Source organism: Mesoplodon densirostris, chromosome X, assembly GCF_025265405.1.
Source record: "Mesoplodon densirostris isolate mMesDen1 chromosome X, mMesDen1 primary haplotype, whole genome shotgun sequence".
NCBI lineage: Eukaryota > Metazoa > Chordata > Mammalia > Artiodactyla > Ziphiidae > Mesoplodon > Mesoplodon densirostris.
In genome coordinates, this window is record NC_082681.1 from 45,631,755 (window position 1) to 45,650,454 (window position 18,700).

Below are 18,700 nucleotides of genomic sequence, written 5' to 3' on the forward strand. Positions count from 1 at the left end.
CTGAAGGAAAAGCCTGGCCAGGTTGGAATCTAACTTTAGTAAATATTTTAATTGCTCCACAGATTTACCAGAGATCATCTAATATCTCTGGGCTCCTTGTCCCTTAGGGTCCAATACAACCAACCTCTCTTGTTCATTTCAGGGTTCACGCTTAAGAGGGGGCCTGGTTTTAAGTGGTTTGTTTGGCCGAGGAAGGGGGCAATCGCTCTGTGGACAGTAATTTTGATTTAGGCCAGGTGGGGTATTGTTAACAGGCAGCACTTCACTTTGAGTTTGGCTTTCAGGAGTTTCTGTTAAATCCAGGGCAGCCATGTCCTCTTGAATTGTCTCAGCATGAGCCATCACTGTCAGGAAAGAGAACTTACACTGTTCAGGAGCGCCCCCTGAGAAACAACTTGGTGGACTCAGGACTAAATTCAGCCTCCTCGAGACTTGGCAAATCACCATGCTGCATGCCATCTGTCGCCTGATAAGCCCATCGCAACATCCCCAGCTGGTGGAGGCTAATGTTTTCCTTCAAGAGTCTGCCCAGGATCACTATGAGGCCTAACGTAGGGTGGGCGGCATTCTAAGAAATAAAAGTCCACATCAACAAAGTATCTACCTACTTATCTAGCTAGCTAGCTCCAAGGCCTCCTCTGGGAACACTCCTAGCTTCTGCACTAATTACGTGACATACTTCAGTAGGGACACCATTTTCCCATCCCATATTATGGCAGTCAATTGATTAATTACATTCCCTGCTAGGTGGAGCTCACTGTCCCCCCGATTCTTTACAGCCAGAGAGCCCTTTCTTCATTTTGCTCTTCGACTACGTCCCTAAGGAGAGACTGGGTCTCAGGGATGGCTGAGAGAAAGGATGTGTTTCCTCCTCCAACTGAGAGCACACCTCACCTCCTTAGCCCTCCTACTTTGTCTTTTCTGTCTTTATTACTTTGTGAGTGGTTACCAGCAAAACAGAGGATAAATAACTGTCAGGATGGTATTGCACTGCCTTTTCTTCTAGAGGGCACCAGACCTCTTTTCCCAGGGTTCTCCAATTTGTCTCGACTTCCAAAGGAGTTAAGGCTCCAAGCAAAAACAACAGTGAACAGAGCCCGGCACGTCTTGTGGTTTGGAGCATGTGTTCATTAAGACAGCCACCTCCAGGCCTTCCCTGGCGGTCCAGTGGTTAAGACTCTGTGCTTCCACTGCAGTGGGCACGGCTCCGATCCCTGGTCAGGGAACTGATATCCCACGTGCCGTGCAGCCATAACGAACAAAAAGCAAAGAAGACAGCCACCTCCTTCAAGTCCTGGGAGCAGCAGGAATATTAACTTCCATGCATTCGGTGATATTAAGTAATGCTTTTTTTAGCCCACATCCTTTGTAGGAGGGACTAGAAAGACGCCATCTGCAACAGCAGGTCAGAGTGAGACAGCAGCAGAGACAGGCTAGCTGTTTACACAGATGTCCTAAGAGACCAGCCTCGGCCTGACACCCCTGCCTTATTGACTCATTTACCTGCCATAGCCACACCCCGGCCATGAGGATGTCCTCTCACCTCAGAGCACCCCAGATCACCAGCCCAGCTACAGGGAGCCTGTTATGGGATCAGAGGTAGCCCACTCTTGGCCCAGACACCCGCACTCCTCCCCTTGTCCTATTTGGGCCCACAGGTCTTACATCGTCTAGTACCTGCCTAGTGAGGGACCCAGGTGGGTGGGCGGATCTTTCTTGGGGAGCCCAGTGCCTCTGATCCCCAAAACTCAGTTACAGTGGCACGGGTTGGCTCAAATACTGCTGCTGCTGCTTGATCAGGCTCATGACACACAGGGAGACACCATAAATACAGATAAAGTGTAATACAGCACAGAGCAATGCCATGCCAAACTGACTGACAAACTGACAAACTGACATGGGGGAGTTCCACAGTTTGAGTCCCAACCACTTAAGACTGCCCAGGATTGTTTTGCCAATGGATAGTCCTCCTGACTGGGTGGACCCTATATTGACTTCTTGATTGTCACCCAAAGCCTCCACTGTCCTCATCAACACGAGCAATGAGTGCGAGGGATGTAGGGGCGGATCAAGGATTAAACTATCACCAGAAGGGGGCAGGAGCACACGATGACCTTTATATGGAGGAAGCTTTCACAGCTTTGCATGCACGGGAAGTGTCTTAATAACAGGAGAACTTCCAGAGGCTACTGTGTGGGAGCACCACTCAGGAAAGAAAAGCAAGGGAAATGCCAGGTTTAGGTGATACCACTCCGTAGCGTGATGGGGAGCCTCTGGGTCGGAGAGTACCAAAGGGCAGCAGTGGTGTGGGGTCTTTTATAACTACAGGCCTTATCTTATCTATAGCTCACGGGTGTTGGCTGCACGCAAGCTCTGAATGGATTAAAATCTACTTACTTGGAATATCTTCAAAGCCAATGAATGTGTAAAAATTGAGTTTGGTGCAGCCGGGCTTCTGAGCTAATGGGCTCCAGCCTGCTGTGAAGAAGGAAAGAGAGGCCATCTTTGGCTCCTTTACATAACAATGTCCGTGTTGGAGAATGAATGGGTGAGCCTCTTCAAGTATGGTACGACTGCGTTAATAGGAATTTATTTGTGTGATCAAGTCAATGTTTGTGCACCTTCATACGCATGAGTGAACAGGTGACCATGTGCATGGATATGAGCATGTTTGTGTGAGCGAAAATGTAAGCATGTTTATTTGCCTGATATTTTTGGGGGTTGGCCATGCCCTGCGGCACAGCTTGCAGGATGTCAGTTCCCCGTCCAGGGACTGACCCCAGGCCACGGCAGCGAAAGTGCCGAGTCCAAACCAATACACCGCCAGGGAACTCCCCTGTCTGACATTTTAAAAGTACTTCTGACCCTTAAACAACAGGGGATTGAATAGCGCTGATCCACGTATATGCAGATTTTTTCAATAGCAAATATTACCGTACTACGCGTTTGAGCACATTTCTTTCAGTAAATATGCATGCAATTAGTTGAGTCGGCAGATGCAGAACCCTGGATTCGGAGGAACCACATATACACAGGGCGGACTATACAGTATACGTATTCAACTGCACGTGGAAGGTCCGCGCCCCTGACCACTGTGTCGTTCAAGGGTCAACTACATTAGTGTATTTGAATGAATGAATTTGTGAGTGTATGTGAGTGAATGTGTGAGGCTCTTGGTGAGTGTGAGCACATTCCTAGTTGGGAGAATGTTAACATGTATGTGAGGGAATGAGTGTAAGTATGTAAGTGTAAGTGACTGTGACTCAATGTGTCAGCACATTTTAGTGAAATGTGAGCAGTTATTGTAAGCAAAGGAGTGTGTGAGCATGTTTGTGCAAGTGAATGTGACCTTGCACATGTATATAAGCACAGGTGTGACAGCGAACGTGGGAGCCTAGTAAAATATGAGTTTGTGTGTTGAAGTAAATGGGACTTTTCATATGTATGAGTGAATTCGTGAGCATGTGCATGGATGTTAGCATACTCGTGTCTGTGTGTGTGTGTGTGCGTGTGAGTGAATGTGTGTTTGTGAGCATGTGAAAGTGGAGTAGACTTCTGTGAGTTAATGTGCAGGTGTGTGTGTGGGAGTATATCTGAGCATCTCTATGTGTGTGAGTAAAATGTCTGAACTCCATGGTAAGCGTGAGCACATGCATTTGTGAGAGTATGAGTATGATGCTGTTTGTAAACATGCTGTGTGTGGGGAAATGTATGAGTACGCAACTGTGAGCATATATGGGTGTGTGTGAGTGAATGTGGGAGCAAGTTTGAGGGAATGCATGTGTAAGCATGTTTTCATGAGTGAGTGAATGTGTAACTGTTCATTTGTGTAAGCTTCTTAATGTGTGAGTGTATTTCTGTGCATATATGAGAGTATGCTTGTGAGTTTGAGTGTATCTGTGTGTGAAGGTGTGAGCTTTGTGATGACTGGAGAAAATCTGTGTTCAAGTGAATGCATGAAAGTGTGCTGTTTGTGAGCACGTTACTGTGCACATATAAGTGAAACTGAGTGTACTGTTGTCAGCATATATGAATGTCTGTATGTGAATGAATTTGTAAACATGTCCATGGGTTAGTGGACATGTGAGGATTTTGTGTCAGTGAATGTGGGTATGATCATATATGAGTGTGTCTATGCCTATGAGTTAATTTGTGAGTATGCTCGTGAGTCAGTGAATACGTTCCAATGTTAGAGAATTTTTGGCTGTGTGCATATATGTGAGCATTTCTTATTTCTCAGTGAATCTGTGAATGTGTTCACGTGAAGAATACGCTGTGGATGTGAGTGAATAGTGATCACTTGTATATGTGAGCATGTTCACGTGTGTGTGCAAATGATTATATATAAGGATGTCTATGTGGGGGAAGGAATTTGCAACCGTGTTTGTGTGTGTGACTGAGTGTGCATGTGGGTGTGAACATCTTAAGGATGAGCATGCTCGTCGTGCACGTAAGTAAATGTATGAGTGACACAGTGTACGTGAGGCATATTCGGGTGGGTGAGTGAATGCACAACCATGTTAATTGAGTATGTTTGTATTGGAACGAATGTGTGCATGTGTCAGTGTGTCTATGAATGGGAGTAAATCTGTGAGCACGTTCATTGGAGTGAATGTGTAACTTGTGGATGTATGTGATCATGTCTGTGTGTAAGAGTGAGTGGAGCCTGTTCACATGTCAGTGTGTTAATGTGTGTTGGTGTTTCTGTGTGATCATGTGTATGAGTGAATTTGTAAGCATGTGCATGATGGTAGCATGCTCGTCTGTAAGTGAATGTGTAACCGTGTTCATTTTTGTGAGCTTGTTAATGCGTGCATCTATTTCTGAGTCAACGCAGGAGTGCATGTGTATGTGTGAATGTTGATCAGATGCATGTACATGACTGTGTTAATGAGGGTACCTGTGAGTTTATGAGCAGGTTCACTGTGTGCATATGTGAACATCTTCATGTTTGTGTGCAAATGACTGTGTGAGTATATACATGTGATCATGTTCCAGTGTCTGAATGAACGTGTAAGCATATCATGTATGTTCATGAACGTGAGTGAATTTATGCTTTGTAGATGTGTTTTTGTACATTTGTGTCTGAGTAAATGTGCAAAAATTTTTGTCAGTAAATGTGTGAGTATATACATATACACACACATATGTGTGCATATTATTAAAATGCAAGTTTAAGTCAATATAGGAATGTGTGTGTTAATGAATATGTAAACATGCTTGTGTGTAGGGGCCTTTTAATGTGTGTGTTCTGTTGTGTGAGTCAATGCGATTACGTTTGTGTGTGATGAAGTGTGTTCGTTTGTGTGGAAGTGATGTGAGCATGTCTATGTGCAGCTGTGAGTGTGTGTGTATGTGAGTTTGTGTGTGAGAGGCTGTGTGAGTGAATATGATCCTGTGTATATGTGAAAGTGTGATCGTGTCCATGCCTGAGCATGAGTGTTTTTGGGGTGTGTGTGAATGTTGTGTTTTAAATAAATGTGAGAGCATGTGTGTTTATGAACATGTAGGCTGTGTGAATATGTGAATGTGTTCACCTGTGTGAACTTGTTCATGCATGAGTGATGTGTGTGTGTGCGCATGTTGTTTTTTAAATAAATGTGAAAGCATGTCCATGTGTGAATGTGTGAGTGGAGGTAGGGAGTGAGTGTGTGAGTGTGCAGTCATGTCATGTCTGTATGTAAATCGATGAGAATGTGTGTGTGTTTATGTGTGCATGTGAGTGAAAGTGGGAGTGTCCACTTGTTCGTGTGATAATGTGAGCACGTTTGTGTGTCTGGGAATGTTAATGTTTAAGTACGTTCATGTGTGGGTGAATGAGTATACTTGTGTGTTTGAGCATGAACATATGCAAATGAAAGTTTGAACATGTTTGTGTTTTGGGCATGGTAATGTGCAAGTGTGAAAGTTTGTGTGTGTGTCTAAATGAATTTGTGTGTTCATTCATATCTGAGTGTGTGGGCATATGCATGTAAGGGAGCATGTTCACATGTACTAATTAATGTATGAACAAATTGGTGTGTGTGAAGGTATTAATGTATAATTATTTTTCCTGTGTGCAATTAAATGTGTAAGCAAGTTCATGTATGTGAGCACGATGTACAATTTTAAGTGAAGTTGTGAGTGTATGTGGGTGTGTCTGTATATGGGAATTAATCTGTGAGCAAGTTCATGTGAGTGAATATGTCACTATGTTTGTTTGAACGTGTTAATGTCTTCTTGTGCTCATGAGTGTCTCAGCAGCTTTGTGTGTGTGATCGAACATAAGGATGTGCATTTATGTGAACATTTTCCTTTGTGTAAATAAATGTGTAAGGTTTTTGTGTGTTTGAGTATGTTGAAGTGTGAATATGTTCATTCAGTGAATGCGAGAATATGGGTATCTGTGTGAATGAACATGTTAGAATATGTGTAATTGTACTGAAATGTGTGTTAATATGTGTACATTCATGAATGTGACTATGTGATTGTATTCACGTGTGGATTAATATATGAACATGTTTGTGTGTGAGCAAATGGAGTTTTGTGTGTGAGAACATGTTCACGTTGGTGAAAATGTTAACGTCTTAGCTTGCATGACTGTGTGAGTGTCCTGTGATTGGACCTGAGTGCATCTAGGTGTGAGTGAATGTGTGAGCATGTTTGCGCACATACGCATGTTAATGTGAGTGTGCTCATTCGTGTGGATGAATGTGAGAATGGGCTCCTATGGGGGACTGAATGCATGAGTGTGTTCATGCTGGAATGCTTGTGAGTCTGTAGGTGTATGTTCACGTGCAAGTGGGAACAAATATATGATTTTATGTGTGTGAGTGGATGTGTGAGTATGAGTGTATGTGAGCATGTCTGTGTGCGAGTGACTGAGTTTGTGAGTGGATGTTATGGTGTCTGTCAGGGTGTGAGCACGTTCTTGTGTGTGACTGAGTTCATATGCACGTACATGTGAGCATGTTCATGTGTGTGAATGTGTGAACTTGTTCACGTGTGAGTGATTGGTGAGTGTGTATGCGTTTGAGCACATTTCTTTCAGTAAATATGCAGGTATGTCCATGTGCGAGCAGGATCATGCGTGAATGAATGCGAGTGTATGAGTCTCTCTATGTGTGAATGTACCAGCATGTTCCTGTGTGAAAACTGTGTGAGCATGTCCACATGTGTGAACATGTTGATGTGAAAATGTAAGAGCGTGTGTAAGTATGTTCGTGCGTGAATGTGTCAGCATGTGTGTTTGTGTAAGTGGATGTGTGAGAATGCTTATATGTGTTACAGATTAAATGTGTAAGTGTGAGTGAATGGGTGAGCATGCGTTTGAGTGTGTTCCTTTTTTTTCAAAACCCCATATCCATAGAGTGAACTGTAAGGCACTGTGCACAAAGAAGTTTTTATTTTCTACTGGCTCAAAGCTGTCTTTAACCAGCTCTACAACTAGGCCACATTATTCTCTGTGTATTACATCACAGTGCTGCTATAGAAACATGTGTGACTCTTGTGATTCAACCCGCTGGCTTCACTGCAGGGTAAGTGCCCAGAAGCTGAGCTGCAAAGAGAGAAATGTGTTACTCCAAGCCTAATGCTTCAGAAAGCAAAGTGCTACTGGGAATAATTATCTGAATGACAACTGAGAAGTAAGTGGGTTTTTGTGTTAGGGCAAATCCCAGACTCCAGCATTTAGGGTTACTGTGAACAAGCCCCAGCAATGTGCTTTGTAGGGACAGGGGTTCCTATAAACACAGTCCTTTATTACAACCTTTGGCACCCCTCACATGCCTCTAGAGAATGGAAGCTGTGTAAGACAGTTAACAAACCCCAGCAGGGCCAGGGAGCCAGGGACCCCACCAACCCCAGGGTCATACTTCTCATTCTAGACCATTCAGTGCCACTCAGGCAACTCCATCACTTTTGGGGGAATCCTGAGGACCCTAAAGGGCCAGCACAGAGCCCTGTCCAAGGGCTCCCAGCTAAAACAGCAAATGGGAACTGAAATGCAGTCCACATTCCCCTCTCAAGCCATGTGCCCTGGCACCGAAATGCAGCCCAGAAGAAGGGAAACTTGTTCTATTTTATCTGCCCAGAGGGGCTGCCTTATGTGCTAGCAGTGATCGGTGTGAGAACTTAGCTAAAGTATCCATACATCTCTAAAAGGAAAATTAAAAGTGTTACAGACTGGGCTTCCCTGGTGGTGCAGTGGTTAAGGATCCGCCTGCCAATGCAGGGGACACGGGTTCAAGCCCTGGTCCGGGAAGGTCCCACATGCCGTGGAGCAACTAAGCCCCTGTGCCACAACTACTGAGCCTCTACTCTACAGCCCGTGAGCCACAATGACTGAACCCGTGTGCCACAACTACTGAAGTCCACGTGCCTAGAGCCCGGGCTCCGCAACAAGAGAAGCCACTGCAATGAGAAGCCCACACACCTCAATGAAGAGTAGTCCCCGTTTGCTGCAACTACAGAAAGCCCGTGCGTGGCAATGAAGACCCAACACAGCCAGAAAATAAATAAAAATAAATAAAAGGAAAAAAAAAGTGTTATGGACTGCATGTTTGTGTACCCCCCAAAATCCATGTTGAAAGCCTAACAGTGTGATGGTATCTGGGAGGTAATTAGGCTTAGATGAGGTCATGAGGGTGGACTCCCCATGGTGAGATTAGTGCCCTTACAAGAAGAGGAAGAGACACCAGAACTCTCTCTCTTTCCACCATGTGAGCACACAGCCAGAAGGCAGTCATCAGCAAGCCAGGAAGAGAGCTCTCATAGGAAACCAAAATGTCCAGCACCTTGGTTTTGGACCTCCCAGCCTCCAGAAGGATAAGAAATAAATGTCTGTTGTTGCCACTCAGTCTACGGGATATTTCTTATAGTGGCCAGAACTAAGACAAGAAGCCTCCAGAGAAGGTGCCTGCATCCCATCTTTGCAGTGATGACCTCAGCTCCATAAGCTATCACTGTCCTCCCTGAAGGCAAGAAAAGTTGTGCGGGTAACCACTTCCCTTCCTCTTTGAACTTCACTGCTCCAGCTTCTCTCTCTCCACAGTGTCTATCACAGGTTCAGGCTTCAAAGGAAAGACGAAGGAAGGAAGAATAAAAAATGTCTCATTTATTCCTTCACTCCACAATATGGGAGTGCCCCTGTCCTACCAGGTGCTGGGCTGGGTGAAGCCCTCAGCCAGCTGCTTTTCACAACACTGTGGCTTCCAGTTCTCTTGCCCAGACGGAAGCCTGGAAGCTGATTTGCTAGCTTTCCCTGGCTCCTCCTCCTCCTCTTCTCACTGCCCCTTCCTTCTCAAGGAAAAATAAAGCTCCTGTTTGAACCTGAACAGGACAAAGTTCCTAAGGCTTCTGCTTGTGAACTCGTGGGGGAAGAGGAAGAACGGGTTAAACCCTGAGGCTCTCCTCCACCTCACACACAAAGACAGGTTCGACTCAGTCCAGTGGGAGGCCTCACAGGGAGATCTAGGGGTCCCTAAACTCTGAAGCCCTTGGCCCAATCTCCCTGAAGCCCTGCTTGAGAAGAGGAACAGGTGTGATGGCAGGTGACTCTCACAGGGTAGGTGCCACTGCCTGGATCCTGCTTGCCACTGATAACCTCACAGACCTGGGGATGGGCTCGGGCTCAACTTGCCCGTGGAGCAGGCAATGGTTCACATGGGTTTTCAGTGCTCTTGAGACTACCACTTATCTCCAGGCAGTGTCCTCCTTCCTGTCCTCACTGTTCTTTACCCTCATCCCTCATCCTCTCTGTCTTGACTTCTCTACTCAACTCTGTCCAGTGTCAGCTCTCATTCTCCCGCTGCCTCTTTCTTCCTTCAATTAAAGCAATTCAAAATGTAAGCCGGTATGTTCACTCCTTGATTCCTAGAGTCTCACTCTCTTTCAGAATCAGGTTGCAAATCTCTACCCTGGTGCTCTTCTCCCAGCGTGACACCCCCAGCAACTGTAACCTTGTCCCTGTGGTACTTATGGGTCCCTGGAAGATGCTCACCTTCCTCTTCTCCTGCCCCAATGGGCTGAGCTTCCTTCCTCTCCAGAGCATGCATGCTGCCGTTGCAGGCCAGGCAGGGAAGTTACCTCCTAGGACACACACCTTGCACCACAGTGTTCGGCTTCCTTCTCCACTTCCCCCAGCACTGCCAGGCACCCCAATCAGAGAGCAGCTGCCCCACCAACTGGCTTCCCTGCTCCCCAAATACACACACACACACAGACACACGCACATACCCAGACACACACTCACACACGCGACAGCCCCAGACTTAGCGCCTGCGGTGCCCACTCCTGTCTAAAGAAAGTCCAAAGTTGTTCTTGTACTGCCCTCTTCATCGAATATTTGGCCAAAGCTATCCAGGTGCCTCCTTTTCCTCATATGTCCCACGTCTGCATTCCAAAAATGGTTAATGTAACCCACCCCCTCCCACCTTAGGCATCAGGTGTAAATAGATCAGAGTCTGAAAGATGGTGATGAGGTGCCTCAGAGATAATGCAGATTATCCACACCTCACAATCCCCAGAGCTTGACCCTTGCCCCTGCTCCCTCCTTCTGGCCCCGGATGCCTGCTGAGATGCTATCTTGCTTAAAACAATGGTAGAATGTGCTTGGTGTTTTTAAACTGTGGTTGTTGGTCTCTGCTGAGAAAGAGGAGAACATGGAAAGGAGGAAATGAGGCAGCTACTCCCTGACACCGACCAGTGTTTGGGCCAACTGACCCAAACGATATCATACAAGGGGCAGGGGCTGTGCTCTAACACCTGAATTCCTCTATACCCAGCCCTCTAGCCCTCGCTCTCCTCCCGAAGGTCCCCACCTAGAGCCACTGCTGTCCTTGTAACGTAAGGCTACTGAAGGAGCTTGCTTTCTGCCTTCCTCACCCCAGCCTCCCAGCCCCTAGGTACACACACACGCACTTTGGAACATGCGCGCTACACCTTAACCTCTCACACGCTGGCGAGAAGAATGCAGCAAAGGGAAAGCAGCAGTCAAGTGACCCACCTCCAAAGCTCAGGGCCCAGGGCAATGGCCTTGGTTTTCAAGGTAGCTCCCAGGGCAAAAATGGTGCCCTCACTGGTCTACCCCCAAGCGCCAAATCCTCACAGCTGTGTGCTCTTTAGGGTGGAGGCACCAGATATTCAAAAGACTTGTATTCATTTCCACAAATACGAACTATGAGCGCTCATTAGCCCCTCAGAGTTAGTATCTAGTTCAACCTCCCATAGAACCTCTAATTAATGTACCCTTCCTTTTCTCTGTCATTGGCTTAGGGTTCCTGGGTGTCCCCTGGGCCAAAGAATACTACTGGACAGAATACTGGTCTTAGGGTAGGTTTCCTGTCACTTCAAGCTGTGTGGCCCAGGCTAGCTGCCCTTTCCAAGGGGAAGGCTAGGAGGGAATACAGAAAGAAACTGACTCATTGCCTTCATGGTGGTTTGTATTTCTGTTTCTTTGTCATTTCTCATCTCTGCTCTAGAAATCTGAATGCTAGGCTAAAGGATTTGGATTTTATTGGACAGCTAAAGTCATCAGAAGTTCTTGACATAATCAGGATTGATTTATAAAGACCATGCTGATTACAATGTGCTGAATGGATTAGAGGGACGAATGCTAATATTGGGGAGACGACAGGTTGGGAAGTTGTTGCAGAAATTCACTAGGAAGATGCCCAAGGCCTGATCCAGGGCTGGCTCATGATCAACAGATAAGAACAGAGTTGGGATGTTTTCTGGAGGTAGAACCAATACAACCTGGTGGGAGTTGAAGGCCTTGGAGGCAGAGGGGCAAGCACCTGGGGCCCAGGTAGGTGAAGCAGACTAGACAGAGATCATGTGCTCAGTTTTGAACAAACTCCATAGGGTGAGTACCCAGGGTGCAGAGAAGGTGTGTTCAAGTGCCCTCCCCATGGAGCCTGACAGATGGAGCAGAAAATTCTACCTCGAGCACCACAGCGCCCTCCAGCCTGCACACCCATTTCTGTGGGTAGTGCTCCTCCACTCACACCAGGGAGTGTACTACACGTGTGGGACCTTCTCAAGGGAGTGTGGAGCGAGCAGAAGGCCTCGTGCACGTGAAGCCAGAGAAGTGGGAGAAATTGCAGGGTCAGAGCAAAAGGCCTGGAGGTTGGGAGCCCAGGAGTATCCCCAGTGCAGGTCTCTGCAAGTCAGGAAGGTGGGATCTCGAGAGGCAAAGGTGTAGAGCCTGGGAGAGGGCCACTGGTAAGCTTACGTGGTGGGCTGCCTCCTGTGTTTCAGCTCTAGTCAACAGAAGAACCTCAGGTGTCTACACATGAATTTATCCACAAAACAGGAACAGACTTACAGACAAAGAGAACAGACTTGGGGTTGCCAAGGTCGTGGGGGGCATGGTGTAGGGGAGGGAAGGATTGGGAGTTGGGGACTAGCAGATGCAAACTGTTATGTATACAATGGATAAACCACAAGCTCCTACTGTACAGAACTGGGAACTATATTCAATATCCTGTGATAAACCATCATGGAAAAGAATATGAAAAAGGAGATATATATATATATACATATATAAAACTGAATCACTCTGCTGTGTACCTGAAACTAACACAACATTGTAAATCAACTGTACTTCACTAAAAAAAAAAAAACACCCTCAAGCATCTATAAGCTGTTTACCTCCAATATGTGGACTCAGATGGATACCATATCTCATCAGCATCCTGTCCAAAACCTTCTGAACCACTTTCATTTGCATAGTTTTTGCTGAAACAGAGAAGTCACTGGTCATCAGTAAAGGCCACATTGTTTCCCAGAGGACAAACAGCAGAGAATACTTCAGCTGTCACCTTTCCAGGACTTTCCCTTCTCCTGCACACATGCAGACATGTATAGTCGTATGTGTACACGTTCTCTCCCCCACCCCCTTCTCTCCCCACGGTGAGTCAGCCAGAAGCACGCAGTGAGGCAGATTCCTCCTCCCCCGCCCCAGCTTTTATCCAGAGGATGGGGCACAAAGACTGGGTCCACACTACCAAGCAGGATGAGGGGCTGGGGGAGCGGGGGCCGGCATTCTGGGAAGTGGAGAGGAGAGGAAGCAGGCAGGGGGCAGCCCTCAGAAAAATGCATTACCTCAACCCCCTAAAGAGCCCCAGTTTGTAATCAGCAATGGACACAGCTCTCCAGGTCGGTGGCCATCCTTTCAGGGGAAGCTGACTGCCCCAGGAAAAGTACTCCTCCACCCTCAGTGCCCTCCTCAGCTGAGCTAACCAGTCTACGTTCTCCAGCACAAACTCACATTTCCCCACTTGCGCATTTTGCTGTCATACCCATGTCATCCTTGCTCTCGTACACCTCTGTTTTTAGGGATGGGCATATGGCTTGACACAGAGAGAGAACCTCTGGCCCTCGCCCAACAAAGTCATTTCACACTCTTAGGCCTCAAGGCTGTCTTCTCAAAGACATTCACTCTGGGAGCTGGCATTTCTCTCACTAATCATGTATTTCCAGCCTGGAGGTGTCTTGGCTGAGTATATGCAAGTAGCCAGCCAGAGCCCTGCAGACAGCTGGCCTTTCCAAAGCTCTCTGATGTGTTCACCCGACACACCTGAGACCTTCAGCAGGGCTGTCTCCTCCCAGAGGGCATGGGAATGGGAACAGGCCCTGAGCATCACTGTCATCCTAGTGTACTCTCACACAGTGACCAAGGAACATCAGTCCCTGCAATGTGTGTGCGTGTTACTATATGTCCTATAAAGTCACCACAAGTCATGAATCACTGACTACTAAACCACTGCTCCTAGGGGAAATACAGGGTTAGGTTCCTGCGAGCCTCTGGTTACAACACTTTCATCAACCAATCAATATATAAACTTGTTTTATGTCTGTTTCTGTTTCAATTTACAATTTAATCCAATTAGAAATCCAGAGTTTACTAAAAGAATGTATATTAACAAAATGCTAAAAGTGCCTTCCAAAAAAAAAAACTCTAGAATCTGTCCAAGTCTAAATCACTGGACACTCCCAGTAGTGTCTCCAGAGGTTCCTTCATTGTTGAGGCTTTAGTAACCTCTCCTCTTGCCCCCTGGCATCTCTGAACCACACATGATGGCTGTACGTTGCCCATGGGCTACTGAGGCAAGAAACTGCCCTTCATGGCCTTGTATTATAAACCATTAGAGTGGCAACTGTCAGCCACATACCGGGCCATCCTCAAAATAGAGGTTCTCACAGACCCTGAGCCTGTGACCCTCTGTACCCAGGTGCCCAGTATGCCTTGGATCATGGAACCAGCACCCCAAAACCTCAGCATGGTTACTGAGGCCTCCTTGACACTGGATAGCTTTCTGGCATATCTTTCTTGCAAGAGGGAATGGCCTCACCTGTCCTTAGTCCCTTGCCAGATGAGACAGTGGTAGAAGAAATCACCTCTCTCCCAGACCTCTTGGCTACCTGGGGAGCCCCTTGGAATCAAGTGAGTGGGCAATATTGGGCATTGTACACTACATATGGTATAGTCACCATCATCCATATTACTGCTGTCGATCCCTTAACCAGATGCCTATGCTAAAGGACAGGACCAAAGAGTCAGCTCAATTGACCAAACTTCAGTCATTTTAGTATTGGATGCCCTGGCTAACAAATGGGTCCATCTGTACATTTTTATAAACTCTTGGGCCACTGCCTAAACGTTGTCCCCTCTGAGGTAAAGAACTCTGGGAATCACTTGCCTCACAGATACCCAAAATATAGATCAAGATGTTAGGGACTGACAGAATGGCCATCATCAAAAAATCTACAAACAATAAATGCTGGAGAGGGTGTGGAGAAAAGGGAACCCTCCTACACTGTTGGTAGGAATGTAAATTGATACAGCCACTATGGAGAACAGTATGGAGGTTCCTTAGGAAACTAAACATAGAACTACCATACCACCCAGCAATCCCACTAGTAGGCATATACCCTGAGAATACCATAATTCAAAAAGAGTCATGTACCACAATGTTCATTGCAGCTGTATTTACAATAGCCAGGACATGGAAGCAACCTAAGGGTCCATCGACAGATGAATGGATAAAGAAGATGTGGCATATATACACAATGGAATATTACTCAGCCATAAAAAGAAACGAATTTGAGTTATTTGTAGTGAGGTGCATGGACCTAGAGTCTGTCACAGAGAGTGAAGTAAGTCAGAAAGAGAAAAACAGGGACTTCCCTCGTGGTGCAGTGGTTAAGAATAGCCTGCCAATGCAGGGGACACGGGTTCGTTCTCTGGTCTGGGAAGATCCCACATGCCGCGGAGCAGCTAAGTCCGTGCGCCACAACTACTGAGCCTGCGCTCTAGAGCCCGCGAGCCACAACTAGAGAAAGTCCATGTGCAGCAACGAAGACCCAACACAGCCTAAAATAAAAAAATTTATTAAAAAAAGAAAGAGAATAACAAATACTGTATGCTAACACATATAAATGGAATCTAAAAAAAAAAAGTTCATGAAGAACCTAGGGGCAGGACGGGAATAAAGACGGAGACCTAACAGAGAATGGACTTTAAAATATGGGGAGGGGGAAGGGTAAGCTGGGACAAAATGAGAGAGTGACATGGACTTATATACACTACCAAATGTAAAAGAGAAAGCTAGTGGGAAGGAGCCGCATAGCACAGGGAGATCAGCTCGGTGCTTTGTGACCACCTAGAGGGGTGGGATAGGGAGTGTGGGAGGGAGGGAGATGCAAAAGGGAGGAGATATGGGGATATATGTATATGTATAGCTGATTCACTTTGTTATAAAGCAGAAACTAACACACCAGTGTAAAGCAATTATACTCCAATAAACATGTTATTAAAAAAAAAGGTGTTATGGACTGGGACTTCCCTCTTGGCACAGTGGTTACGAATCCGCCTGCCAACACAAGGGACATGGGTTTGTGCCCCGGTCCGGGAAGATCCCACATGCCACGGAGCGGCTGGGCCCATGAGCCATGACCACTAAGCCTGCATGTCCGGAGCCTGTGCTCTGCAACGGGAGAGGCCAAAACAGTGAGAGGCACGCGAATCAAAAAAAAAAAAAAAAAAACAAAAAAACAGAATCCGCCTGCCAATGGAGGGAACACGGGTATGAACCCTGGTCCGGGAAGATCCCGCCTGCCACGGAGCAACTAAGCCGTGTGCCACAACTACTGAGCCTGAGCTCTAGAGCCCGTGAACCACAACTACTGAGCCCAAATGTGTCAACTACTGAAGCCCGCGCACCTAGAGCCAATGCCCCACAACAAGAGAAGCCACCAAGGTAAGAAGCCCGTGTACCTCAACGAACAGGAGCTCCCATTTGCCGCGACTAGAGAAAATCCGCGCGCAGCAACAAAGACCCAACACAGCCAAAAGTAAAAAAAAAAAAAAAAAGATGTTATGGACTGAATTCTGTTCCCCCCAAATTCATATGTTGAAGCCCTAACACCAGTGTGACTATATTTGGAGATATGGCCTCAAGGTTAAACGAGGTCATAAACTTGGAGCTCTAATCCAACAGGGGGGTATCCCTATAAAAAGAGGAACAGATGCCACAGAGCTCTCTCTCTCCCCACACTGAACAAAGTAAAGGCCATGTGAGGACACAGTGAGAAGCCAGCTGTCTGCCAAGGACAAAGGTCTCACCAGGGTATAAATTCTTTTAGCAAATTCTAGACTTCCAACTGGATTGAACTGTGGACCTTTGTATCAATTTAAATTGTTTCCTCCCTCTGTATTCAAGTTTTCTGATTTCTTTCTCTCTGATTCTTTTTGCTTGTTTGTTTGTCACTGGAAGTACTGTGTGTGTGTGTGTGTGTGTGTGTGTACGTGTGTGTGTGTGTGTGAGTGTGTGTCCTCTCTAATCTGCTCATATTTATAGATTTCTTCCTTCAGAGAGCATCAAACCAGTTTCATTAGGGTTAGGGCCCTCCCCTATGGCAATGGTTGCTTAATAAGTTTTAAGGACTCTGGCTTAAGTTGGGTTTAATTTCATCACCGTGTCACAAAACTGCCATGGTTGCTTTTCCCTATCATTAGGATGATCAGGATTTTTACTGCAACAGAGGCATACACAAAGGAGTGGCACAGCAGAAGATTGCTGGGTCCCCAAGCCAGAGGTGGGTGGACTGAAACCATCTTCTGCTATGGTGCTGTCACTTGCACTGCATGGAATTATTATTATTATTATTTTGTCTTTTCTCTCTATACAAATTCCCTCAGAATATTTTAGATTTCTAGCAGGGCAATCTTACAGCTGTGGGTTTTATCTCCATTTAATCATGAGCGGTCCAGACCTTTTCGGGGCTTATGGGGACAGGTTCGCAGGCCCACTGACCCACCTCTTGGGCAGCCCAGGAGAGGAGGACATCGCAGGCCATGCAGGACACGTGGGGGTTGCATTCTGGAACAGCGTGAACCAGAAGGCTCTGTGGCAGGCGGGCTTTGCAGTACTAAGAGGGTGAGGTACGCCCTGGTGCCTAAGCAAGGATGTGATTGGCTTGTTTGAATCGTTCAGCTGGCTGACAAGGAAACACTATTCAGGGGTAAGAAGCAGGAATGCATCCGGTGCATTTAATAAGAAGGGTTGTTGCTAGAGGACCCTACCTGGCGGAGCAGAGTGGGGAGCGGAATCTGGGATTAGGCCGTTCGAGGCCCTCCCAGTTTTACCAGCCATCAACTCAGCACGGAATACTAACTTTAGCCCTCACTGCACCATCACCCCCTCCCCCCGCGCACACACACACAGGGGCCAGTATACCTGGCTGAGGAGAACTCAGTCCCTGGAGATGGAGGGGTGGACCTTGGGGCGGTAGCGCCCCGACCCCCGCCATTTCAGCGCTATTAGGTACCACAGCAACACAGGGGCTGAAACAAGGGGGCTCCATCGCAGCTGCACATGCCCAGCCCCACCACCAACTCCTCTACGGACTGGCCAGCAGGCAGCGCGCGTGGGCAGCGGTTCAAAAGCCCAGACCCACGTCTGCTCCAGCCGTCTCCTTCTAAGAGGTCGCCCACTCACCCACCGCCCGCCCAGCTCATGGCAGCCTGGCGACCCCGCTCACCAATCAAAGAAGTCCAGAACGACGTCAGGAACATCAGGCGAGGAGAGGTCAGAAGCCAAAGTGGAATTTCCAGCTGGGATTGGGGTCGTCGCCCGCCAAGGGCCGGGTCCTGATGAGGAGTAGGCGCTCAGCGGCCCGCCGCATGTCCGGATGCCATAGCTCCGACCATCCGAGAACCCTGGAGACCGCTGCGGAGTGGGAGGCCGATAGACGAGGGGGGCGCGGGATAACCAAGAGGAGCGGGGCGAGGAGGTCGTGCTTCTGCAAAGAGCCGCCTGTAAGGTGACAACATCGAGGCCAAGGGGAGCTCGGAGGGTGCGGGTCGACCAGCGGCCCTGAGCCAGGGAGCGGCAAGAAAAGCAGCAGCCCAGCAACTTCAGTCCACGAAGCACCCCGACCACGAACCCAGCCGCTGCAGACAGCGCGGGGTCTGACGCCCTTCTGGCGGCCGCTGGGCGGGCCTGAGGCCCGGCGCACAACTGGCTCCGCCCACCCCTATGGCAAGCGAGCTTCGCCAATCAGGCAGGCGCCGGGAGCCTTTCAACGACATGCATGGTCCCGCCTCCTACCGCAGCCTGTGTGCCGCCCAGTCCTCTGCTCCTTCTGGCGTCTGCAGTCATTCCCGGGTCAGCCGCAGTTCCAGCTCCCTGGCAGCTGGAGAGCTGGGCCGGGGGTC

At 47.6% G+C, this 18,700-nt stretch overlaps 1 long non-coding RNA gene across 2 annotated transcripts in view; it reads right to left on the bottom strand.

Moving 5' to 3' along the window:
• Positions 1–18,414, bottom strand: part of LOC132482407 (uncharacterized) — a 39,301-nt gene extending 20,887 nt beyond the window's left edge. For both annotated transcript variants that reach the window (XR_009530917.1, XR_009530916.1), the window contains exon 1: positions 18,025–18,414. This is a non-coding gene — a long non-coding RNA (uncharacterized LOC132482407). The remainder of the gene's footprint in view (positions 1–18,024) is intronic.
• Between the last annotated feature and the right edge of the window lie 286 nt (positions 18,415–18,700).